Source organism: Anopheles funestus, chromosome 3RL (genome assembly GCF_943734845.2).
Source record: "Anopheles funestus chromosome 3RL, idAnoFuneDA-416_04, whole genome shotgun sequence".
NCBI lineage: Eukaryota > Metazoa > Arthropoda > Insecta > Diptera > Culicidae > Anopheles > Anopheles funestus.
Window position 1 is genome coordinate 37,851,695 of NC_064599.1, and position 26,687 is coordinate 37,878,381.

Sequence of the window (26,687 nt, forward strand, 5' to 3'; positions counted from 1 at the left end):
TGATGGAAAGCGAGCGAACGAACGTACGTACCGGGTGCACCATTATTCCTCGGGAGTGTACACCGTGGGCACCCTTTGGAAGCAATTGAATTTCCTGCTTCACTTCAATTACCACCTGTCCATCCGGTTTTGCTTGCTGGTTGATGTGATGTAACGATCGTGGCAGCTTTGTTACAATAGCAAATGCACAAAAATAGGAGAGAATAATTACTAAACAACTTAACGATCTTACTTTCACACTAACAGCGCAAGGTGTCGAGGTTTTTTTTTCTTTCGGAGAATTATTCAGTTTTTGGGAGATGAAGCCTTCATTGACGTTATTAACAACAGAAAAAGATCATTAAAGTAAATTTCATCAACTTAATGCGATTCTTCAACAAAAGTGCATCTGTGCATGTTTAGGTTAAATTAAAATTAGATTGATTAATTTAATTCAATTGGAAACTTTTTATTACCAGTCGAATTTTTTATCTCCTGTCTAAAGTAGCAATTTAATGAAATAACTGTCTTATCTTCTTAATCAAATAACTGTCTTTGACAAAAGTTGTGTTCTTCCGTTCCTTCTTATGATTAAATGCTTTATTCTTAAATAAAAAATTAAAAAAGTGGTGATTTATATTACTAATTTAACTGTGTTTAGTTCCCAATCAATATGATTTCAAGTAATTATTTTCATTAACTACCAAAATTATACAAAAATATTTGATATTTGATTATAATCTATTGCAGCAATTTATCTAGTATTGGATACAAATTTGAACAATTACAATAAAAAGTTAATGGACACAAGTAATTTTAAAGCAATTAACCAATTATCTACATTCTTGTCAACTTCCATGATACAAATTTCATATTAATAATTAAATGAAACAATGCAATTAGCACCACCAACTGACGAGCACATCAAAGGACAGTTTTTGTGTGATTTTTTTCCATTTACCCATCCATGCATTTCTCACCTAATTCTTCACACGCTTTGCTAAACGATAATATTTCATCTGATTACAAAGTAGATACGAACAAAAAACAACACCTAACGTCATATCAACTCACACGCGAACAAAATTTCAAAACATGCATGCAATTTGTAAAACACTTGCAACTCAACAACACAACGCTCAAAACGAACGAAACAAAAATAGAAAAAAAAAACACAACATCAAAGATGAGTGATCGCGTGACACTCGGCCGACGAAAGGCGCAGGGACCAATTACGGTAGGAAATAATTTTCAATTAGCGCTGAAGCGGTGGGCCCGTCGTGCGTGTGTGTGTGTGTGTTTGTGCTGAACAAGAAACGAATGACAATCCAGTGACTTTTCCAACAGATACGCGAGGGCGCACATAGACGAAGCAACAACTAAAAAATACACATAAAAACATCCCACCATTTGTCGTCAATTCGTCGATGCTTAAACGGTGTTTATTTGCGATATCAATCTACGCAAACGCAGGGTTAGCGACGAGTGAAACCATTAACCGTACCATGCAGTTAATGTGCTCAGCTTATCTGAGCGCGTAAGGTAATGGGACAGGTAAATATGCATATGAAAAACCCCGGCCCCGAAAGGAGAGGGGACATTTCGAACCGTTAGTAGGCAAAATAAAATGGCACAAGAACAGCGACTGAAACGCTTGATGGATATCTTAATTTGAACGCATGTTTTCGCATGATTAAAACGTATTGCGTGCTGTGCGGCATGGTGTTTTGCCGATTCGTGTCGTGCAGCACGCTGCAATTAGAGAGCTCATTTGTAGGCAGAAAATGTAGACCATTTTTTGAAACAAGAAACAACCAGATTTGGTTTGGTGTAACAGTTGTTAATTTTATTTCTTCTTTAGAAAGCTTATGAAGCATTCGTTTAAATTTTGTGATAAAAATTAGCTAATATCCTTTGCATTCGGGTTGGTGTGAGTAAATTTAAATATTTTGTCGCTTCTTCTAGGACGAATTTTGAATGTTACATTTATTACTAGTTTTTTGGATAGTGAAATTGCCTAATATTACGAGCCAATACAGACCTAAAACCGTAAACCGTAAATCTCACCGGACCTTACCGAAAGAAGAAATATTTTTCCGCGCCATGATCATAAAGGTGAAGTCGTTTTATTGCTGATTTTAGGGACTTGAATGCAATCACACCTATACTTTACAAACGCCCATTGGGCAATTTCACCCCAAAATGCGACTAAATTTTAAAGCGACCAATAATTCAAATAATTAATTCAAAACAAGCAAAAAAAAATTTCTCATGTGGCACTTTAATCTCAGTAGAGGTATTCCTGGACTCCATTTACATATACCTGTACCCGTGACCTGTGTTAATTTTTTTTAAATCAATTCTTCACACGTTCTTTCAAATTCAAACCACTTGTTTACGACTTGGAAACATTTACGAAACAAACGATTTTTTTTGTGAGTTGACGAAGATTAACAACAATAACCATTAATATCTATGGCGATATTTTTGCTGGCGTCTACTACATTTTGTTTGACAAGGCGTTAATTAGCCAAAAGTATAACAAAATTCGAGTTTGTAAACTTTCGTAAAATATTTTGAAAGTCGTCATATGGGAGGACATCATACTAAGTTTTGTTTTTTTTTTTCAAAACGACATGAAATCGATGTTTGATAACACTGCTATTCTTCATTTTTTTAAGATTTTTTTCATAAATTAGCTTACATCCAGCTATTTTCAAATTGGTTTAGAAGCTTCCATAAAATAAGCATAAAAAAATAATGAGAAACAACATTTAAAAATTTGAAAAAAAATTTGCTGAGTTTTTCTTCGATCTCTTCACGTAAAGCTTGACTTTAACAGCTTCGTTTTGAGAAACTATACACTTACAAACAGACCTAATATTTTCAATACTTAATTGTTAACTTAGACGTTAAATATGTACGTTTCATTTGGTGGCAATAAAAAATTAATTGTTGTACTTTTGTCCCAGCAAATGCCCATCGTGCAGTGATACCGTAACATTCCAATCCATGATGACGACTAATCAGAACGACTCATCGGATCTCATTTCTATCAGCCTGTAAAGGAATCGGCATAAGGAGAAGATGGAAGGTTTTTGTGGGTTTCGAAACGGGGTCATAAAAATTGGTCTCTACGCTTCCTTCGCTGATTTTCCTTACCGTTTTCCGCTAACAAGTGAGGGTGAGGAAAATTAATTTTGATTTATTAACGACCGACTGAGGGTATAAAGAAGTGGAAATCTTTTGAGAAAGTGAAAGCGCGTACACAAGAAAAGGGCATAAAAAGACGGACCTAATTTAGATCATTTACAAAGCGAATGGATATCCAAAGGGATGGGAAAGGGAATACGGGTTTATATATTAAAACAGGCGGTAATTGCGTTGCTGCACCTGTCGAGCGATTTCAATTGGTGGCACATCTGGGTCCAATATCCCTTTAACACTGCGAGAATAGAGCAAAAACAAACCGACCCGAACACGTCGAGTGATGTTTTAAAAATATAATTTCTCGTAAAAACAAATCTCGCACTGGAAGGTGCCTCACTACCGTTCATGCGCCTAAACTAATAATGATCGGCTTTCCATTTGACAAACACAAGCCAAGAAGCAAATATTGATAGTAAAAATGTTACAATATCATAAAGCACAACCAAGCTCGGTGTACGTTTGTTTCCCACAGTTCCCACTTCGGTGACTGTTTTGTGCCGGGCAGCAGCAGATCCAAACCTTGGCTTGAGACCCGGATAACGAGCATCTCAATTTCAAAAAGTGGAATTGAAATCGAAGTGATAAAAATTTTATACCGACACATAATGTTTATGATTGCCCCATCGTAGTACCGTGTACAGGAGTTACTTTTTGCATTCTTTTCTTTTCACTTTTCATGCTACTCTGGAACAGTTCAACACTAGCATAGCCACACTAGTGTGATGCCAGTTTTAAACCCCTTTCTTAAGCACGTTCTTGGTTAAAAATAAAAGAGTGAAAAAGATAAAAAGAAAACCACCACCGACCGTACATGAATGTACGGAAGACAGGTGGTGAATTTTGTGAAACTACAAAAAAACACAAAGACCTTCACTTACATTCTAACCGTTCAACTAAATACGATGTTAGGCAGCAAAGGGAAGCACAACATGATCCACCTTCCATGCCATGGTTTAGCCGAAAACCCCTGTACCGATCAACCGACCCGTCATAAGCAAAGTATGTGTGGAACGTTAAGTGAAAATTGATTTTCTATTTTCACTTGTTTGCTATCGTCCGTTTTATTGCACCACTATGCCTGCCTTCTGCTACGAGCTACCATGTATCCTCTATCGTACCTGGGGTTTTTTTTTTGTTTTGTTTCAAGTCTTACAACTTCCTCAAATCGTGGACAACGGGATCGGTTTTTACGTGCAAGCGAATAAACGCTTACGTGACTGTGGCGCTCATAAGCGGCGCTTCTAAGCGTGCTGTTTGTTGTTGCTGCTGCACAACAAAATCCTTTTTCTTTTACCAGGTACAAAGGTAACACAAAAAAAGCCAACAACCGTCTGTCGAGTTCTTTTGATCAGTGTGTTTTTAAACCCATTGAATAGCAACTACTCGATGCTTTGGTTTGTTTGCACGACGTAACTGAATTAAGCGCAAAATGTTCGATCGTAAATATTTTCCCCCTTTTACGGAACACACAAGTTGTTTCCATTGAAAGTGAAGCTGTCAATTGAAAGGGGATGTTTTTTTTTTGAAAGTCTAAAATAGAAAAAAATATCTTTAGATTGAAACAAAACAGCGAACCAGAACCGTAAAACTGAAACGATCGCTTAAGAACGTTTTCTTTTTCACCTGAATGAGATGTAATTGAATTTGCATTTGATTTTTTGGCTTCGGCATACGAAGCGGAACATTATCGAAGGACAAACATTTCTTTTCATCTTTCTTTTAAACAAAAATGTTTGTGGTTTTAGTTCACGCTGGAAACCCTGAAAACGAAGAATGACCTTGTTTACCTGGTTTGGATGTGTTCCAAACCTTTGCCGGACAAAATAATCAGCACGCAAATTCTAATTGCTTTAAGGGTAATATTATTTTACGATTTAAGTGCACATACTTCCCCATTTACATTTTTTTTTTGCTTCTTAAGAACGGCCAGTCTCAAGTTTACAATGTTTTAACCTATTAAAATTTGAAACCGTGCCAAAATATTATAGAACAAGTCACACAACAAGTATTCGGTAAATTCATTCTGTAATGGTGCAATAGAACAAATTCAAAAAATATATACCGAAATACTGGTTTTTTGCTCGGTTAGAACGGCCTGGCCGTATCAAGACTTATTTTAACACGTAGCAGGATAGTCAGTCCATGCTATGGGGGGCGGTCCGAATGGGATTTGAATCGGATCCTGCCGTGTGAACGGGTGCCGTTTATCACATGCCCCTATCCCGAAATACTTGAACAAGTCACATTTCTTCGCTAAATTTCTTGTATTATGAAAATTAAAGAGCACAGAGATTTAGGAAAAAAGTCGTTAATAACTTTCAATCAAAGATATCTTCTACTCCTTAGTTCTAATGTATAGAATATGTGTGAATTAATATCTTTAAAAAAAGTTTACTGATATAGAAAACAAATCAAACAAAACAAAAAAGTGAGAAAATACTAATAAATGAATCATGAATGTAAAAAAATTTCATAGTTAGAAATAAAATTGAGTTACTCGAAGATTTAATCACAAATAGTAGTAAAGAACAAATAAAACATAGGAAAGTTCTGACAACAAAACAAATATACAAAAACAATGGCATCAAGGTGTAATTATAAACATTTTAATAGCAAAAATCATGACAAAACATGAAATACCACAAAACATTTCTATTTTAGCCATTTTTAGATTTTTCTAAATAACCTAAATAACCGCAACACAATTTAACATAATCATAGCACACCCAAACAGTCTACCGCAATCGGGATCAGTCCTGCATATTAAAGAACCTGCCGGATATCCTTTACAAAACAATGCTTCGACTGTTTTTTGTATTCGTTTCTCGTTGTGCGAAACCAATTGGAGCTTAAATGATGGCGCATCGGAAAGTCATCGGACCGGAAAGTGGCTCTTCAATTTCCCGCCAAAAATCAAAACTCTAACCCTAACCGACACACACACACACATCCGTTATATATCCTTCGATATTGTTCGACAATCGTAACGACTGCTTTCAAAAAAAAACAACGAGAAAATGGTACATGTACAGTACAGAAATCGAAACAAAACACAAAAACCACATCTAAACTCTTTGAACAGGATTTTTCCACCGTATTTTTGTATCTCTCTCTCTCTCTCTCGCTCTCTCGTGCTTTTTTATCGTTTCGTTTCAATACTAAAATGTAAAACCAGGTTAGCTCTTTTGGCGCAAAAGCATTCCCGATTTTTTGTGTCTGTGTGTAAGCGACACCGGGAAAGCAGGATCGGAAAGCGCCCTGTTGGCAGCGTGTGGCAAATGCAAACAAAAACACAGTCGCAAACTTTTGATTGCGTGGATTTGAAAGTTTGATTGATCTTTCGCTTCCGATTAGGCAGTGGCCCGCACTAAGCGTACCACCGTGCGCGTACGATTATTGCGGATGAATGGGACAGAAACCACCACCATCGATTCCATCCCGCCGGGTTGGTGAACACTCTGCCAACCGGACCATTCCGGAAACGGATGCGGAAATTGACACAGGAACTAATACTAGCAAAGTACCGGCAAGTAGGCAATCGGTTTTTGGTTCGAAGTTAAAGTGCTTGGGCGGTTTTCTTTTTGACACCGGAATGCTGCGAGCCGAAATTCTTTCCCGTATCGGTTATTCCAGAAGGTCGCGAAATCCGTGTGACAGACAGGCGATACCTTGACGGTAAGACAGTGCCAGGTGCAAAAAAGTTCGAAACACCGGGATATGACAATTCTCCTTAATCCACCAACCAAACTTTACGACCACAATTCGAGAAAGGATATCGTCAACTGTTGCCAATTCTTCAAAGTGGCAAGATATTTGTGCAACTTGCCCATTTGAATACCATCTTTCCGGTTCTTAAATGTAAGTCGTAAAAAGGGGTGTAATTGTGTAACAATTTACGCAAAGCATGCATTATAAAACAACAATCAATTTACACACATAATCAATTAATCACATAGTATAATTCAAAATAGAAAAAAAAATTTAGTTTAACGGACATTTAGGTTAAAAAATTGAATAGTTTATTTCATAATATTTATACTCGCTTTCGTCATTTAGTGTCATCTCGCTAGCCTAAAGTTGGATTTAAATTTGTTTTATGAAACTATTTTTATTAGCAAAAGTATTTCCTCCGTGTAATTCTTTACTGTTTGGCTTCTAATTTGCGATTCAAAGTACCATTAATGTAATATTAATTTAGTTTTACATTGTATCATGTCTTCAATAAAAAAAACATTGCAAGTTTGAAAAATATGGTATTATTTCTTATTAATTTTCTGCAACAAGTTCACCAACAATAATGCTAAAATTATTCTTTGAAGGTGATCTCGAAAAGTTTACTATACAAATGAACAATTGAATCATTGTAATAAATGCTCTCCTAACAATTGTCTTATAAACACACAATTTTTTTAAATCTTGAAGAAATATTTTCTTGTATAAGAAAATGAGTTTTACGCAGCAAACCAACTCAAACGGAACGCCAACCATTTTAAAACACCAGACGTTATTACTAGTAGCGACATCTGTTGGCAACCAGTGACAAGCTCCATCTGCGGTTTCCAAAATTATCCGCCGTGAGCGCTACCGTTCAAAAACGTAAGACGTTTAGCCAAGACAAAAACCTACGTTTGAAAATGGTATCAGACGATACGAGGCGAGCAATTTTATCCTTTTTCTATAGTGATTAAGAAATGTTTTTAATATTACAATACCAAAGATATTGAATGATTTAAAAAACCAAAAAAAGATAATTAATTTTAGATATACCACAAATTATTTTGCAAAACCCCAGGTTTGTAGTTTCAAAGATTCTATATGATACATTAACACACCCAGTTTGGTACCGCCTAATCGACTATAAATCAAGAAAACTAAAATAAAGCTTCCAACAACCACAGGCGTATCGCAGATGAAAGAATCTCTAACTCACCGTCAAGCACTCGTACAGACAGATCCGCAAGACACCTCCCCTTAATAGTGCTTCAATTTACAGTCGATAAACTCCTCGATATCGGTAAACTACCACTTTCTGCCGAGACTGCGTTTAATAGTGCGCCTCCAGCCGCCTCCTATCCACTGTCCCAAAATTCCTTAGTCCCAGCCGATCCAGACGAGAAGGTTGGTCCCGTACCGCTAATCTTATTTCGGTACCAATTACGAATGGCGCTGTGAAGTGGCCCGGTACGTTAAGAGCGCAGGATGTTAGAAGAACATTCCTACGCTTATGGCTGCTGATCGTTTCTTGTGCAGCTTCTTGTACAACGGCCATACTCGGTGCACAGTAAAGCGCGCTCTCATTACGGAAACCTTGCCCCCTTAAACGATGGTTCGATGGTGATGTTTTTACCCCCGGCTTTGTTGCCCTTTTACAGTGGGTGGGTGGTGGATGGCATGGCCAGCGGTCCAGACAAATGTCGACAGTTCGAGAGTGCACGGGACAGGTGGTGTAATTCAAGCTGTCAAATTTATATCCAACGCCTACTTTTCTCCCAAGCCCGGGGACTTTCAATATCGGTTAGAGGATCTCCAATTGGGCAGGTGCCTTTTCCCGCCTTCCTTGCAGGATTCCATCCTTCCAAAGGAAAGGGTGTGTGCCTGTCGTATCGATAGCATGTATGTTTCAACCTTAAGCAGACCGGTCTTATCGATACAGGCCCGTCGTTTCGTGCGTCGTGAGGCGATGCATGTAGCTAGTAAATCACTAATTCAATTACAACCCACTTCATTTATATCGTTTCCAGCTAGTTTCGTCGATAATTTCAATTAATTTATAATTTTCATGAGCACCACTTTGCTTCCACACACACACACACACGCGTACATGACAGGGGTGAGGATCGATCGGGGCTATCGGCCGTTGTACAACAACCTGGCGTGATTTGCTTGGTGGCTCTTAATATCACCTTCCAAATGGAAGCGCTTTTTATCGACTGGTGTCGTGCCGGTTCGGTTGGTGGTCGCTTGTCAGCAAAATTGTATTTATCGCTACCAGTGGATGTTCCATGGAAGGTAATGTAGAACAGAACGCACCGAGCAAAGGCGTGATATGGCAATGTACATCATCTGCGCTACCACAAAAACATACGCACATATTGTTAAGCGTGTTAAACGGTGCTTGGTTTTGCATTAATTGATGCAGCTGTACCATTTGCTTCTATTTTTGCTGAATTCTTTTTTTTTTGGTGGGTTTTTGTCCCACTTTACCTTCACATGGAGATAGGACGTTTTCACACGCCACTCTGAAGCATTGTGGTTTACTATTTTCGGTAGCAAATGTTTAAATTTTTCACCCAATTCAACCAACGTCCCGTTTTAAAGTGCTGCATAAACCATGGCTACCACCGGGCACAGTTTAAAATGGTTCCAATTTAACGGTAATCAATTTTGCAGAGAATGATACGATGCAATAGAAAGCGAGGGTTTTTTTTGGGATGGGAACTAAATAATCAATCAATCAATCACCTCGTAATGAGTAGTTTCAAGTTTGGACAAGCATCTAAACAGTGTCAGTAATTGAATAAGTATACATAAACTTAAATTTTTCAGTACTGTTTCATAAATAATGGGCACTAATTAGAATGCCACAAACATTTTGGACTATGTGTTTCTTCGTAAAGGAATAAGATAATTATTAAATATTAAAACATTAATTCCCTGAAATGTTTATACACTCTCATAAAGAAGTAAGTACTTTATAAAAAAGTATAAACATCATATCGAAAAAAAGAAACCAATTTCATTGGAAAGTAGCAAATAGAAACCTAATCAACCAACAATTTACAGTAAATGCATCATAATAAGCCATGCTCAAACAGGCAGTTGATTATTGATAACAAAAATAAACCGATTCTACAATGCAATGCACATCCATCCGCATCATCCGCTTCACACGTGCGCACGATCAAATCAAATGCTCGTGTGCATTCAACCATTTGGTTACCGTTTTGCGTGTGAATAATCTCCGATGTTCAACGAACGTGCATGAGCTACACATAATTCAATAAACTGATTAAAGTGTGAAAAAAACGGCACCTCCTCAAACCACCGAAACCACTAATCGAATTGACTCCTTTCATGCGCAAAAAACCTGGACGAAACTTACACTAATTGATGCACTGAGCAGTTTGACTGTCCAGTTTTTCCTCTTCAATGGAAAAAACCATCAACTATCTAATCGTCCCTTGTATGCGTGTGTTTGTATGCGTAGATACTTTATTGATAGTAGCGTGTTCCACCTCCGATGCATGATTGTGTACGCTTAATTGACAAATTTATCGTTGCTAATGCATTAATTCATCCGTACCTGTGTGCAGCTCGCGCACAATCTAACCGATTCCGACTGGAACAGATTTTCATGTGCGATGATTTTCGAAGCAAAATTCTCACCACGTCCAATTCAATATGTTTCCATGTGTCTGCGGAAGTGCTACTTAGGGTGGAAAGTTAAAGGGACAACCGGCAGACCCCATGGTTATGGGGTAGGAAACGAACAGGAAATTATGGTAATGTAATTTCAACATCGATGTCATTAACGACCGGCGGGTAGCAAAGTGTTTAGTGCTAAGTGTAGGCACTGAGAGCGAGAGAGAGAGAGAAAGAGAGAGAGAAGGAGGAAGGGATTGAAACATCCGGTAACATTCCAGCCAAACACTCTAGTTTGGCTATAGTTTCCCTTCTCCTGGGTGGTACCATCGCAAAACCTTTCCCGACCTGTACAAAGACCAGACAGCGCACATTCGCCCCGTTCCCAACATCAGTTCCGGTCGCGACTGATGATAGTCACCTCGTCATCTCATCAACCCGAACCACTCGCAAGCGTCCGTAACGTCTTCCTTTACGTCTTCCCACGCGTATGACATGTTTACAAGTCTCTTATCAATATTGACTCAACCCAACCGGTGTGACGACCCGCGCGTTGATGGTCCTTTACGGCGAAGAAACATTAAATTGACTTGGCGCGAGACTTGACCCGCACACGGACCAAAACAGCACCACATGGGGTTTGACACCCAGTCACTTCCGGATTCGCACGACAAACCGTGCAAAGTTCAAATTGGTACCAATAATAATAATAATAATAATAATAACGGCAACAATAATTGGACCACTGAAGAATAGAAGCTTTGTACCGAGCGCCACCTCTGAGTGACAAGATATGAAGAGAAGCATACGGTTCTTTGTGACATGCGTGAGGAATCCTACCTTCAAGGAATCAGTGCGCTTGACCCAGACGGTGGTACGCTTTTGGTGAAATGTAAATTAATATGCAAATTTCACTATCCCAGAGTTTGCGAGAGTTGCTCACTAAATCTGGACGAACCGTTTGGAGGGTTGGAGTTTTGTTTAGTATTATCGCATCAAACGCACTGTCACCCTTATTTCCCGGGGATTTTGAAGAAAACCTCACAGTTACTTGTGCTTTTCAATATATCTAATCTTGTCTTGTCCATTAAAAGCGCAATAAAATGACGTTAATACATCCTGCCATTAACCGCCAGACGTTAGTGTGACCTTTTCTGCTGTTCGGAAAAATACAAGCATTGACATTTTCCCACCCCACCCCCAACAAACCAAAACACTGTCTGCCATGTGCTAATGGCAAAATCTCGCTATGGAGCAGAACTCATCGATGCACTTCGCACACAGCACAACGGTGGCTTGTCGCTGTCAGTCTTTCCAAATTGGGAATCGCTTGCTTGATGATAATACAAAACGAGTACCGAGAGTCTGGCAGGGTCTTTAGTCTTTGCAGCACTGCGTCAGCCCCAATAGCTACGAGGAGCACGATTGGTAAGATATTGCCTTCTTGTAAGTCGACACAAAAGCGTTTCACCTCACCGGACGAACGAGCAACCGTAAGAAACCGTACGTCGAACATTCCATCAGAATTTGTTCGATTGAATTATTGCCACCGGAAGTTTTGCCCAAGTCAATCGGTGACACCAGGCACCATTTGACAGGTTCTCTCCTATAATCGGGCCATGGTTGACTTTTGCACCCGTACCGGGGTATGGGTTTTGTGTAAAGCCAATTCCGCAAGCCTAACACAGCCACTTCGTGTATGCATACCATGGGAAGTTGATGTTGAGATGTCGTACAGAAATTTACTACCCAGAAACTGGGTGGCACAACCCAACAGGAGTACACCAAATGGTGGTGATCGTGGTAGTGCACCGTGCACTAGGAGCGCATGTCTTACAATGTGAAGAAACGAAATAATTTACTACCCATTCTGGAGAGAAATGCTTCAAAACCCTTCGACCCCGTTCTGTTGCGAACAAGAGGCGGATGTGAAGCTAAACAAGCCACTGCCATTGGGAGAGAATTGCTAATCGCTCGATCGTTTCCGATTGCCGATGGGAAAATTGTATTGCCCTTTATTTCCTTCGCTGGCATCAGCATCATTGCATCCGGCTTTTGCTTCACCCTGGAACCTATTCGGCTCCAAAATGATTTATCGAATGTGCCAAACGGAACACACCAGTCAACAGCCTCAACCTCAGCCTCCTTTCGCATGCCGGGTACGGTAAACAAATCAGCTAGAATTTTGCATCCTCTAAATTGTGCCGCCTAGTTACCTTGCCCGAAGCGACTCGATGAAATGGAATGGATGGATGCTCGAGTTTTTTGGTCGAGCAGTGCAAAACCCTCGCCCTTTTGCAGTGGCTGTGGCATCAAATCGACAGGAAATTAAAGTTCGAAATTAAATTTTTGCTACCGATTTTGCTGCCACTCGAGGCCACGCTCTGGTAAAGAGGCTTTCTAGGACTTCCCGTCAGGCGTTTGAAAATGTGTGATGTAGTGAAGCGTTGTGACAACTACGGTTTAGTTTGCCAAATGGAATACTCATTTTTAATGACGATGATCGTTTGTTGCAGGAAAAAACACGATACTACTTATTGTGTCTTTATGTACAAAAAAACTATAAAGAAATAGAAAAACAAAACCAGAATCTGGAACAATAAAGCGAAAGCCTTTATACTGAAATTGGAATGAAAAATAGTAATTTTATATTAATTTTTCTTTCATATCAATTTCTTAATTTGCAAATATTTATTTTTTTATTTATGAATAACGGATTATCGCTCTATTATCGATATTGATAGAACATTCAAATTAATTGTACTTCAAGATCGCGAAAAGGAAGTTAAAAGTCCGTAAAACTCCGTAGAAAATAAAATAAAATTATGACACGTCATTCCGATTAATTAGCTGCAATCCTCCCTACAAAAAAATATTGCTAAATTCGTCCTCTCCAGAAAGGATTGCTCTGTAAAAGTACTACTTTTTAACTCGTGTGAAACACAACATTCCTGGTCGCATTTTTTTACATTTCATGACTTCGATTTTCTATTTCTCTACACAATCCACCCGATTAGATTGACGGGCAACATGTACATGCAAATACGCTTTCCCGCCGGGGCGCTTGTATCATTTGAATAGAGCAAGAAAAAAGAATCAAAACAAATCAACAAATTCATCCTTTTGCTCGTGAAACCATATCCTCATACATTTTTGCACACTGGCCTGGAATGCCAGCCGACCCGAACGTGTCAGGCTCATTTGCGTTTCAATTAAAATTTTGTCGTTTTCAATTTAACCCAATCGGTCACAGTCAGTGGATGGAAACATTTTGCAGTGTATCGTCCAATTGAATGTCCTATGACAGTGTATTGGAAACAAAAAATTGAAAGTAAAAAGCATGGTTTTCCTCTTCGTATCAGAAACAAAAAATAAACATTACCGTACATCGATTTTCTGGGACTAAAAAATAAACGAAGAAAAAGCTAGTAACAGTACAGCGTGTATGCTGGCTTTGCTGTAACTCATTCGAAATAGATCGGATATCATTCGAAATAGTCGAGATTGGTAGAAGAAAATTGCTGCTACTGTTTAACAGGAAATTTCCATTTGACTTTTCATCTCCGTTCCCATTTAGCGCCTCAAATTGGCTGTGTGAGTGGGCAAAATTTTTGCCCAATGATCCACAGAGCGAAGAGTGTATTTGCGCTAATGTATTTGTAATCGACATATCCTTCGCGGAAAATATTATCCTTTCTAAATGGATTATTGTTCAATTGCAGGGTTTGAGAGTAAATTTTTCATACTTCTTTTTTTCACTATAATTATTTTATTATAAATTTATGTTTACTGTTCCAAATTGAAAAAAGACGTCTCAATGTAGCTGCAAAATAAATACTTTCAACGACCATCAACGCAACCGTACAGTGTGGCCACAGTATCAATTACAAAACCACCAGTTAAACGGTGCGGTGAGATTATAAAACAGAAACGAAAACACTTATCACCACGTTCTCAAAATTAGGCACAACATGCGAGAAAGCTGTATCGACCGGAAGGAGGTCTCCATCCAATTGCCATCCAGCACGACAGGAAAGTTTTTTTTTCTCGCCCACCCGCCATTTGTGCTCTGTACCTACCTACATACGAGCAGCACGTACGTTATTGAGGAACGAGCTACAGCCACACCACATGTCAACGGACGGGCTCGTCAAGCTCAATCGGTGCACCCCGAAACCGATGCAGGTGACATTCGACGTTAATTAATTGCATACACTTTCACAATGGCAAAAGTCCGTTTGTCGCCCAATTCTTCCGCCAGGCCTGCCATTGCAGGAAGCCAGCGAGGAAAAAGCCATTCATGTCAAAGCTTAAGCAAAGCATATCGTCCACTACACGGTGCGGTGTGCCTCCCCTATCGACAATCGGGAAAATGTTCATGTACAAACGGCAGCGTATGGCGATAGCGTAGGTGGTAGGTAATCGTGCTCCTGCCACATATGCAAATGGCACAACGCAGCAACATGAGCCGAATGCTACATCATTTCACCCGCCAGCCGCTTTACTGCTGTACGGGGTACGTGAAAATGAGCGATTGCAGCAGAGTAGCTGGCACACGCAAAAGGGTAGCATAATAATGATGATGGTAATTAATTTATTATTTTGCAACCCACAATTGTAAATAAAGCGCCAAATGATCAGGCTGCAGATGCGTCGATAGTATTGGAAGAACGATGAAAAAGACGCTTATTATGGTGGCATTATTCTAGGAAGAAAGTGAACCATGACACACAAAAAATCCATTTACATCACAAAATTACACCCTTGCGTTAAACTGCGCCATACACAAAGGAAACGTATTTCTGCAACGATCCACTACTAAATGATGGTACATGTTGTTTTTTCATTGGTCATCATCTATTTATTAGCAACATACAAGCACTTTGTTCCACTTTACAAGCTCATGATTATGCAGAGTAACCGAAGCATTGTCGCTGCTTGGTAAATGTGCAGGCGAAGGTGTTAATTAGTTGCTCATTCATCACATGTATACGCAACTTTTCCTATCTTCTTTGCAAACAATGTATTGTTATGTTATTTCATGTTTAGCTTCTAAGATTTTTTTTTCTTTTTTTTTCAATTTTTTAATGAATTTTGATGGCTTCTGTCTTATCTTTAATGGTTAGCTTTCTTGGAAAATATTTTACAAAACATCTTCTTTTTAATATAAGGCTTTTATATGTTTTTATATTGTTATTGTTATTATGTTATGTAACTTATTGTTTATATGAATTTGAGCAATAGTTTGAGAAAAAAACATAATGAATAACAACACGTAAAACAGATTTAATAAACGGAACATAAGCCAACGTTAAACCAAGATACATAAGGACTAATTTTTACAAAGGAAAAATGCATAATAAATAAATCCTTTTCATTTCTTTTCTAATATCTTTTCAATCCATACGATGTTTTTAAATTATTTTAAATTATTGCAAATGATTTTCAATCCCATTTATCTGTTTTCAAAGCACTTGAAAACCTAGATAAGCTTTGAGGAAAGAAAAGAAAGAGAAAAAGGAAAATGCACATGAGATTAATTGGGTAATGTAGAAACATTTCCTTTCTTGTTTTTTCTTTCTTTTTTGTTAGTTGTTTTTGATATTTGTTCATGATATTTCACTTGATATATCTACTATACATTTATCTAAATTGATTTGTAAATATTTTTTTCAAATTTTTTAAACATTTTAACTTATTTCTTAATAGTTTATTAAAGATTTTATAACAGTAAATGTTACTTTTTCCAAACAATTTATTTTATTCTTACTGACAGAAGCATAACAGTTCACATTATAGCAAGTACAAAACTGGAATTAGTTTTAAAAAGTTGTGAAAAAGACGGAAATAATTAAATAAAAGGATTTTCCTTGGGTATAGGAAAAACACGTCGTAAGAATTGAACCTGGTAAACAAAAGTAAACAAATTTTTAAAAACATATAAAATTAACTTTCACAAACATAATCAAAATCTGAATTTAGTAAGAGTCTTTGCTGCAATCAATCACTTGCAAAACCTTTTGTGATAAATGTGCTCATTCCTGCGACAATCATTTCCCCAGTTCACCATGTCTCCAATTAACATGTTTCCATTAGTAAAGTCACTAGTAACGGTAACAAAAAAAAACCACCTTGCTTTTCCTAAACCCCCACCCTTACTACAAATAGTATGATAGCCCGCGGACAGAATGACTGTGCATCAGAGCTAACAGAAACGTTACACCCTCGGTATCGTGGAAAGCAGGGAACAGTTTGCAAACGACGATCAGCTGAACGGTGTCCAAATTGTCACCCACCATGTCTTCCGACAATGAACCAAAGTGATTGGAATCTAACCATTCCTGATTTTTCCATCCACCAACTTGTCCTCCCACAAACACACATACATACACACATGTCTTTATTGCTTCCCTTTTTTATCGACAGCAGCATCGGATTGTACGCGTGTCTAGCAGCACGCGGGTTGCAACTAGAGGAACCATGCAATAAAATAGACTGTTGGACAAAAAATCTGTACCATCATCGTCGTAATTCATTTCCATTATTTACTACCAATCTTCCTTTTTGCTATCACATTCTTTTCCACCACCCCGTAACGGAACGCTCACGTTCCACATGCTTTAACGGTATCAGTTCTAGTGCGATTTGCGTTCTCTGTTTTCCGTCCGGCCCCGGCAACCAATTGCATTGTGCAGTGCAGGAGAAGCATAATTTACCTCGAATTGGAAGCATTTGAAGTAAATTGTCACCTCATAGGGAAAAAAGGGATTGGAAGCGTAGCGAATGCCGCCAACGTAGTGCTTTAGTAAGTGTGTGCGAGAATGGAAATTGATTGCATAATTTTAGTGATCCTGACAGCAATGCGTGGTAGTTATGTTTTGACTATACAATTTATTTAGAACTAAATAACACATTATTGTAGGTCTCCAAATTTTCTAACATCAAATTTAGGCAGCTGAATGGTTTTGGAAATGCCGTTCACATTAAAGAGAAGCCGAAATTCTAAAAAAAAAAGAATCCTAAACAAAATAAACACAGAATTGCTAATACATTTATGTGCGACAAAAACCAGCACTGATCGTGACGCTAGATTTACGCTCATCCATATTAAAGCCATGCTAAGCACTTTGCTTCGCACTGACGCCTGACCGACCAAAACGGGACAGATAAAAACAGTTGAATGCAAAATCGAACTGGACACCAGGAAGTTTCAAGACAGGAGTGCAACAATTCGGTAGAAAAACCGACACAGCACACTCAACCGAAGTCTGTGTACGAAAGATATCTCACAAGTGAAAGAGGAACTAGCCAAAAAAAACGAGCCAAAATCATGTGCCTTTAACATTCGGAAAAAAGTGTCCAGCACAAGAGAAAAAAAGGAATAAGTTCTTCTCTTCCTTCAGTCCAGTTCAAAAGCCGAACTAATCGATGGACATACGAGTAAGAACTGTGTTGTTTGTCCCATTTCCCGACCCCATCGCCATCAGCGTCTGCTTACACCGATTGGTCAAAAGGCTTTTTGCTTCCGCTTTTATCGAAGGGTGAAATGTAAGAAACAAGCTTAGTCAGTTAAAGTAGCCGAGTAAATGATAAAGCTGGCACGTTTCCGGTTCCGCTGTCGAGCTTCGTTGCGAAACAGCTGATTCGTGAGATTTGACTCGACAACTCGATAGCCTGACGATTTATACACTTTTGTAGCAACATTTTTACTTATGCATGCTGAGCCAGCTGGACTCATGTGAGTGCATTGGTTGCAGATAGGAGCAAAATTGTTTGAAACTTTTTTTTACAAAGCGATAACGTATAAGCAAATGTTTGATATCTTGAATTGTTATAAAAGCTTATTTTTCAATACTTACATTCAAATGGAAAAAAAATTATAAACATACAACGAAGGTAGGTTGAAAGTACATAATGATGAAAACGGCGCATACGAAACAAAAAGATATTTTGAATAATAACAGCTGTTTAAATGGGGCGGCCCGGTGGTGCATGTGAAAAACGGCGCCCGTCCACACGGCAGGGACCGGGTTCAAATCACATCCGGACCGTCTCCCCGTAGCATGGACTGACTATCCTGCTACGTGGTAAAATAAGTCTTGATACGGGCAGGCCGTTCTAACCGAGCAAAAAAAAAAAAACAGCTGTTTAAAACATTCAACATTAAAGATAAAAAATGAAAAATATTAACCATGAAAATAGACAATTTGAAATGAAATTATCATTGAAGTTATACATGTAATACATGATAAAAATCAAATAAATTTATTTCGTTTTACTAACACTTCACTAACACGCATTTAGAAAAGGTACTTTTTTCGAACGGATGACACAAAATAACTAAACATGAAATCTTAACAAACAAAGTTGTCTTTCACTCATTAGGAAATGAAAAAAATAAAAAATAATTACATCAGTCGCTTCCGTGTCACCTTGTTCCAATTATTCGAAACTTTAGCCATAGGAGTTAAAAAGTAGTTTAAAATCGTAGTTTGCTTAGTCTTTGATCAATCCGTAGTTTTTGCCAAAAATTGTTTTGCATATATTGTCCTCTTTGGGCGGTGGTATATGTGATAAACGGTGCCAGTCCACACAGCAGGACCGGGGCTAGTAAGCCAGGAATGGTCGGCGTGACCTTAGAGATCGTTACGCCAAGAAGAAGAAGATATTGTCCTCTTCTAATTAGTACAGAACATTTCGATCGGATTAAGTTTTGACTGCTTTAAATTTTCTATTTGGATGGCTTAGATTGGCTCTTCCATACGTGGATAACTTTTTTGGCACAAATTTGGCACACACACCTACTCTTTTGGATCAAACTTGCTTTTGGGCCAACTTGCCCAAAAAGTGCCTACATTGCCATCAGTATTCTGTTTCAACTTGTGTTAATTTGTGTCCATTAAAACCGTCGAGCCGGAACACGGCATAAAATGATAGATTCGCCATCTCCAGAATTTCGTAAATATTCCACGATCATATAAGATCGTCACGAAGTGGCTGATTTTTTGTTGACCTGGATGGAACAAACGATTCTAACATAATTAATCGAAGTTCTTTCACTGTTCTGACCATAGCGGTCGCAAATAAAGCGATAGAGATGTGAAACTTTCACAATATGCAGACAATTTGTATACATTCATCACTGGCTGGTTGGTTAACCACCAAGCGACAGGGTAATCGCATTAAAAATAAGGCAATTTTGATATCTTTCTAATGCGTAACATACCTCACTGACTAAAGACACATGATTTAATATTTAATATTCCCTTAGCGAGCTGGAAGAAAAACAGTACTTAGCATAAACATTAATTTTATCAAATGATTATCATCCATTTCTTAGACTATTTTCAACTAATTGCTTCTCAACAACAGCATCATACATGGACGGAGATCCAAACAAAATACACCCGGCTTAGCTGGTGCGGCCTCCCACGGTCTAAACGATTCTCTGCACCAAACCTTAGCCACGTCATTCGCGATGACCGACCATCGTCGGTAACGGTTCGAGTTAATTCAAACGTGAAACCGCAAACAAGATAATTATAGGTCATTTACCTGCCTTCTTGCCATACTGCAATCGCTGCGTGGGGTTTTCTCCGGTGCGACTGCGAGCATAATATTCTAAGGACCTGGTTGTGACCCGACTTGGCCAAAAACCTCACCGAACCATGATCAAGACAGCTTGGTCACCAACAACAAACTCTACCGGGTTTCGGGCGCAAGCATCAGCAACTCCGAAAACTCCCGGCACAACGACACAGCGACCCCCGGATGTAGCCTATTTGTCGTGGTTCAGACCGTGTCACCGAACCACCACACAACCATGGTGTTTTTCATTTCACGTTTGTATGCTCTCGTTTGGAGATAGATGGCGTCTGCTAAGCATTGCAGTAGGATGCAATAAAGAGGGTGGCAATGATGGGGCAAGATGTGCGGAAGGTTTTCGAGCTCTAGAACATTGCTTATCGTAGCGTGAAATATTCAGTTTGCGACGTTGTTTACCGTAACAGAAGAAAATATTTGTTTTTTCTTTCCATCCACTCGTGCAATGATACACGAAAGCGCACGGCAAACATACCACGATCGTACATTTGCATCAAATTTCTACCATCCTTTAACGAAAATTCATCTGTTGCTGGAAAGCTGCACGTAATCAGATCAGCTGACAGCATCACGCGATTTCAATTTTCCTTGCACTAGTGTTCCAACGGCGAAAATTCATGGCCGCTCGTTCGAATTCAATTTCTGCAACTGTCGGTTTTGTTCACAGGTTTCTTCGCTTTCTTGCCATGCAATCTCCCGTGCCATCTGTCATGTTTGCCATTCTACTCGTGGCCAGTTCCCTCCAAGAAGGAAAACATATTTGAGCACACCCGTCAGTGCGGGGTACGAGCGGTGGTGATGGGTGGTACACAGCATAATCGCGAAATATATATCACATTTTCACGCGCAATAAAACAAAATTTCGTTTTTTTATTACACTCGCATGCGGAGGGGCAAACAGCACTACAGTAGTAGTGGCAGTAGTAACGGCAGCAAACAGCACCCGACAGAAAAGACAGTTTGTGGTCTCTTAAACCAAATGGACTTGGTTTAAGCAACAGCTCGCCAAACGGGCCAAACACACACAAAAAACCCCGCCAGACGGCGGGTACGAAACACTAAAGGGAAAAGATGATTTTTCACCACACAGCTGAATCCTTGTCCATTTACGAATCTGTCACTCGTGGCAGCCGACACACAGTTATGACCCTGTGCCGCAAGCAAAAAGCAAGAGCAGCTCCATCCGCATCCGGATGGATGTCTTAAATCCAAATTGGACTTGGAAAACACAACGTCGACAACAGACCGTGCCCATGGGAAGGAGCGAGAACACACACATCCCCAACCTTTTTTGACCATTGCTTCAATCTTCATCGTTTTCTGTCTTTTCTCTCTCTACCATTTTGGTTTTGGGGTAAGAAATGTCACCACAGGAAGACGAGCACAGTCTACCCCGTATTGCCCAACCAAACCCCGAACGAAACACAACCCGGAATGATGTTTATGATGCGATTTCACTTCAAGATTTCAACGAGATTGTGACACTTCAGGAAGATAAGACGGTCTTGCAAGACGACGTATGGGACCGATGATGACACTGGGACAACTGTCCATACGATACGATCCCATGGAAAAGGTGCCGTTCCGGATATCCACAGTACCGGACTCCGTGGACTGTACAGAATGGGAGCCTCTGTCGCATGTTCATGGTTGGAAATAATGAGACTGACTGGTCATAAAACTACAATCAGATGAACTATCCGTAATGGTTCAACCAATCATACGAATGAGCTTTGCATATGCAATAGACCACTAGTGATGGTGTCCGTTGGTAGCAATGGGTAAAGGAGTTTTAAGGAACGATCGTCTCGTGTAACGATGAATCTTGTTCAGTGGTTACAATTGAAATGTTTAACAGTGATTTTACCAAAGATTTAGAGCAATTTTATTCTTCAATAAAGCACCTCTATTTGGGGTTTAGATTTATTTGTTTTATAGATATGTAATTGGACGGTCCGGTGGTGCATGTGATAAACGGCGCCAGTCCACACGGCAGGACCGGGTTCAAATCCCATCCGGATCGTTCCCCCGTAGCAAGGACTGACTATCCAGCTACGTGGTAAAATAAGTCTAGTAAGCCAGAAATGGCCGACGTGACCTGTAAGGTCGTTAAGCCAAGAAGAAGAAGATATGTAATTGAGCAAGTCTTTACCCACAAAAAAAATTAAAAAATGCTTCAAAATGTTACTAAGGCCTCAACTTATAGGTTTTCTTCTCATTTGTATTTACATGATCACTTTACCCAACAAATTGCCACCTTCTGTTTTCGTTTGGGAGTTTTTTTCCCATCTTCATACCGAAGAAGTAATATCATCAGCATACTCTTTCTCTTCATACGGCAAAGAAAAACGTTCCATTACCATTTCATCACCAAAGCACAGCTGTCCTTTTCATGTTTTTTTAAACAAAAAATACAAGAAATTGAAACGTTCGTTTCAAGTGACTTTAATTCAGTCCAAAATGGATATAATGCTTTCCCGCTGTACAGTGAAGAAAAACACAACCGTTCCCAAGTCAAGAACTTAAGCGGGGCAAAGGTAAAAGAAAAACACACACATAACGAACACCCGAGAGCAAGCGAAAAAGGTACAGAGGTCAAAGGGAAAAACTTGCTCCATGATTCCCTTTTGCGTGTGGCACGGGGTAGAAAAAAAACACCCCTCCCATCGCCCTACTCGATGGAGCTGGGACTAGCAAAACCAGAACTCCGACCCGGAATGGTTTGGTTTTGCTCATTTGCATAAATCATAAAAATAATAATATTTCATTTCATTGCCGCTGACACCTTGTTGGCTCTGTTTCTCTCTCGCTTGCTGGCTGGCACAGTACGGGTTGGTTTAGGGTTGTTGAAAGCAGATTTCTTTCACCGGACGCTCTTATTATGCCGGTTGCAGTTCAATAAAAAGTTGGAAAAAAACCACTGGGCTAAAACTGTGAATGCAAAACAAAAACAAAACGGGCCAGCTTCTAGTTTTCTTCAGCAATCATGTTGAATTAATACTTTAGAGTGGTAAAGCAAAAGTTCCACACCAAAGTTAAGTATGTTAAAAAGCTAAATACAGTAAAGTAAAAGTATACCACAAATAAAGTATGATCGTTTCAAAAGCAAACATAATGTCAACGTACTGCTTAAAACGTCAAAGCTATTTAATAAAGAAGCAAAGGAAACGAGACTTGACACTTAACTGCACCTCTCTAAAAACTAACCTTAAAATCGGTACTCGCAACGCTTCAAGGCACTTCGCCGGTCCAAGAAAGCGTTTAGCATTCGTCAGCTCTTTCTTCGATCGATCTGCACTGTACCGTCACCGTCACGTCACCGAACGTGATTGAGTGAATTAATTTTACTATCAACTCAAGTGTACGTACGTAAATGTGTGTGTGTGGATGAAGGCACTGCTTACTCATTCCTTTTGGTACCTTCATTCATACCGAGCTTGTCCATTCTTGGAGTGCTACTTTGGTCTACTTTTTGCCTCTTTATCCTGTCCTGGTCATAGTTTATATATGGTCTTCCTGTGCACCGTCAGCCGAAGGACGAGCGCATTGTCATTTAAGGACACTTCCTCCGTCATTAATGCTTCCTTTAATTCATAAGGGTCCGCTCGAGAGGGGGCGCAGGAATGGGGAGCGAAATAAAAAAAAATCCGCTTGCCTTTGATATAGTCGCTGAGGAATGTGGATGCATTGTAAACCCGGCCAGCCGGTGGAAACGGGGAAAGTGATTTCCTTCAGAGGTAATCTGCTGTTGGATGGCTTTTCAAAAGAGGAAGCTTCCATTTATGGCTCCCTGTTCAAAAAGGAACATTAAAGCCGAGCTGTAAACTTGATAATTACTGCGAAGTCTTCTCTTTGCACACCATTTACTTTGTTGTTCGATACAATCTGTAGCAGGTTTTTTTTTGTTTCGTTTTTGCATGTTTTCTGGTTACATGAACAATTCGAAAGCAGAAAACAAATGCGTTTTTAAACTGATTCCATGTTGTACGAATACTCTTTTGCATAATACTTTTTTAATCAGTGAACACAGAATACTTTTTTACCATCGGCGTGTAAGGCTTGTACGGAATGTAGATCGATGGTGAGAAGAAAAAAAATTCACACCAAGTCAACCAGGAAATTATGTTAACTAACGAAAAAAAGTGCAATGAGGAAAAAGTGCCGCAAGAAAATACAACGCAACTAGCCATAATGTGTCGAACAAGTGGCACAAGATTTGTGACCGTGGTACGAACGGCATTGAATATGTGTTGTGGGTTCATACGACTATGTATGCATGTTGTACATGTCGCGATATCGTTAATGGCATCAATACACTTGCACAATTGAAAGCTTGAGTACATGTGGCCTCTTTTTTCGCTGCTTGTAATTTGATGCTTGTAGTACAATTATAGATTTAAGGGACAAATAATGTCTTACCTTGGATAACGAAGTGGTTCTAAGGATTGAACATGAAAATAAAACACTTTGCTTGGAACTTGCTTGGAAGCTTGATCTTTAACATAATCCACTAAAACTTGGTAAAGTAACAGACACATGAACGAGCATCATGCTACTAAACCTTCAGCATCTTAGAATGCGTCACTTTAATGTAATAAATATAACAATTAAAAGCTTCACACTTCATACAACGCGTCACTAATAAGAATAACTATTTCTAATAAACCGTCCCATGTGCTCTCTTCTACATTCTGCACTAAACTGAACCAAACCGGATTTGACGCATCTAAAACTGATGTTTATGTGTTAGTGACTTCATGAAATATTCTGCGGCGTACGCATATCAGGCTAATGATGCTGTGATCTGCTGATCCTGTGTCTATTACTATAAGTGTATCAGTGTGCGTTATGCATGATCACTCCGCACTACAGTGAACAACTGAATTCAAAACCTGTCATCACGATCGTTCAATTATGTGCAATTAAATTGCTGTGAAAAACCAAAAATAAATCCTTCTCAATAATTTTTGTTTATATTTGCTGCAATGTAGACGCATTCCCTTATCGCGATTGCCAGCAATAAATTTTAAACTAAACATATCTATCAAACAAAGTTTCAGCTACTTCCCACAAAAGCCAAGTAAATTTCTTCGAACAAAATCATCCAGTCAACCATTCACTTTGAGCGCCAAAAACCACAAAAAAACCACTAAATCCTACAAAAAAATCAACCCTGTGGAGGATAATAAACCCTTCGTCCTGCAAAAAACGGCTAAACGAACGGTCATGCCGTTGCATTAATTTATTGTATTGTCAGCAAATGGTTAATAAAACAAAATTGCAACTCTCATGTATCATCATGAATCATGAGCTTTGCTCGTTTTTTGTTTACATGTTCCATTTAATTTTTTTTTAAACCGTAGAGTGTTTTTTGTTCTATTTTATACACGGATAGTAAGACTTATTGCAAACTAATTGGATTTAAAATAATGTATTATTTTTTTGTTATGGCACTATCTAAAATTTGTACAGGGATTAAGAGTGAGTTATATCGCAAATGCACAACATAATGTAAATAAAAACACACAAACAAGAGGAAAAGAATTATGGGATTTTTTGTATTTATTTTTTGAAAAGAGATATTCATGAAACAGAAAAGTTTACTCATCATCACTCGAAACCATTACTAGAGAGCTGCTCAACTACACTTTGGAGTGTTAATAATAAACATTCTCGTAATGTGCACTTTAACACATTCAATCATAATGAGTTTAAATACGATCAATTCATATAAAAAGCTAAAGAACTCTCGTTCACTATTACACCAGCACTTTATCTCTCTATTCGTTTACTACCATGACATGTTCGGTGACAAAGGTAACTCTCCAGTATTCCACAGTCTATTAAAAAACTTATTGTAAGTAAATTATGCCAACATTAAACTTCACACCGTACCAGTTATACGCACCGAAATAACCATCGAAACAATTGGTACAGGCAATAGGTTTAACATCACGGGTTGGTTGAAGTACATTTTCAATAAGAAGGGGGTTTCAATAGCAATTTTCATCAATGAACACCGTTTAACACTTCAGCGATGATACTGGCCCAGCGTGAATGCGTTTGCGGGTTCATCGATAATCGTTGCGAAAAATGGATCGTTGTTGAGTGGTGGAAAAAAAAGCTTATTTAAATCCACCACACTGTGGAGTGCTTTTTTGTTATCTGTCGAATTGAGATACCTTTTCACAAGGAATCGGAAGAGTCATATTATACGTAGTAAATTAATAAACTAGAAAAAAAGCAACCCAGTCAGTTTGAATTATGACCACTTTATTGAAAACTTCTTTTACTAACCACAAATAAAAAGGTTACATAAAAGCACATTTTAACTTTGAAATTCAATCAACGCTGGCAAACGGTTTTCATAACTCTGCCGTAAAACATCACCATCACCGAAATCACTCACCGGCAGTGTTAAACCATAAAACCATTGTGCAAAAGATTACATCGCCGTTCAGGTTTTAGAGAAAATCGTTTCCCATCCCTCTAGGGATAAGGGCTCATTCGTGGCTCTCAGCCATCGTAGATCC

The 26,687-nt window shown here is 38.8% G+C and overlaps 1 protein-coding gene across 13 annotated transcripts in view; it reads right to left on the bottom strand.

The window, feature by feature from the left end:
• The window catches only part of LOC125767667 (RNA-binding protein Musashi homolog Rbp6), a 594,718-nt gene that overhangs the window by 393,813 nt on the left and 174,218 nt on the right, over positions 1–26,687 (bottom strand). The window contains exon 1 of one of the 13 annotated variants that reach the window (XM_049434488.1): positions 24,574–25,095. The exons of 11 other annotated variants lie outside the window; for them this stretch is intronic. The gene's annotated coding sequence lies outside the window, so the exon portion shown is untranslated. Of the gene's footprint in view, positions 1–24,573; positions 25,096–26,687 lie in introns of those variants that run through there. One more of the 13 variants, XM_049434487.1, reaches the window with a different exon arrangement.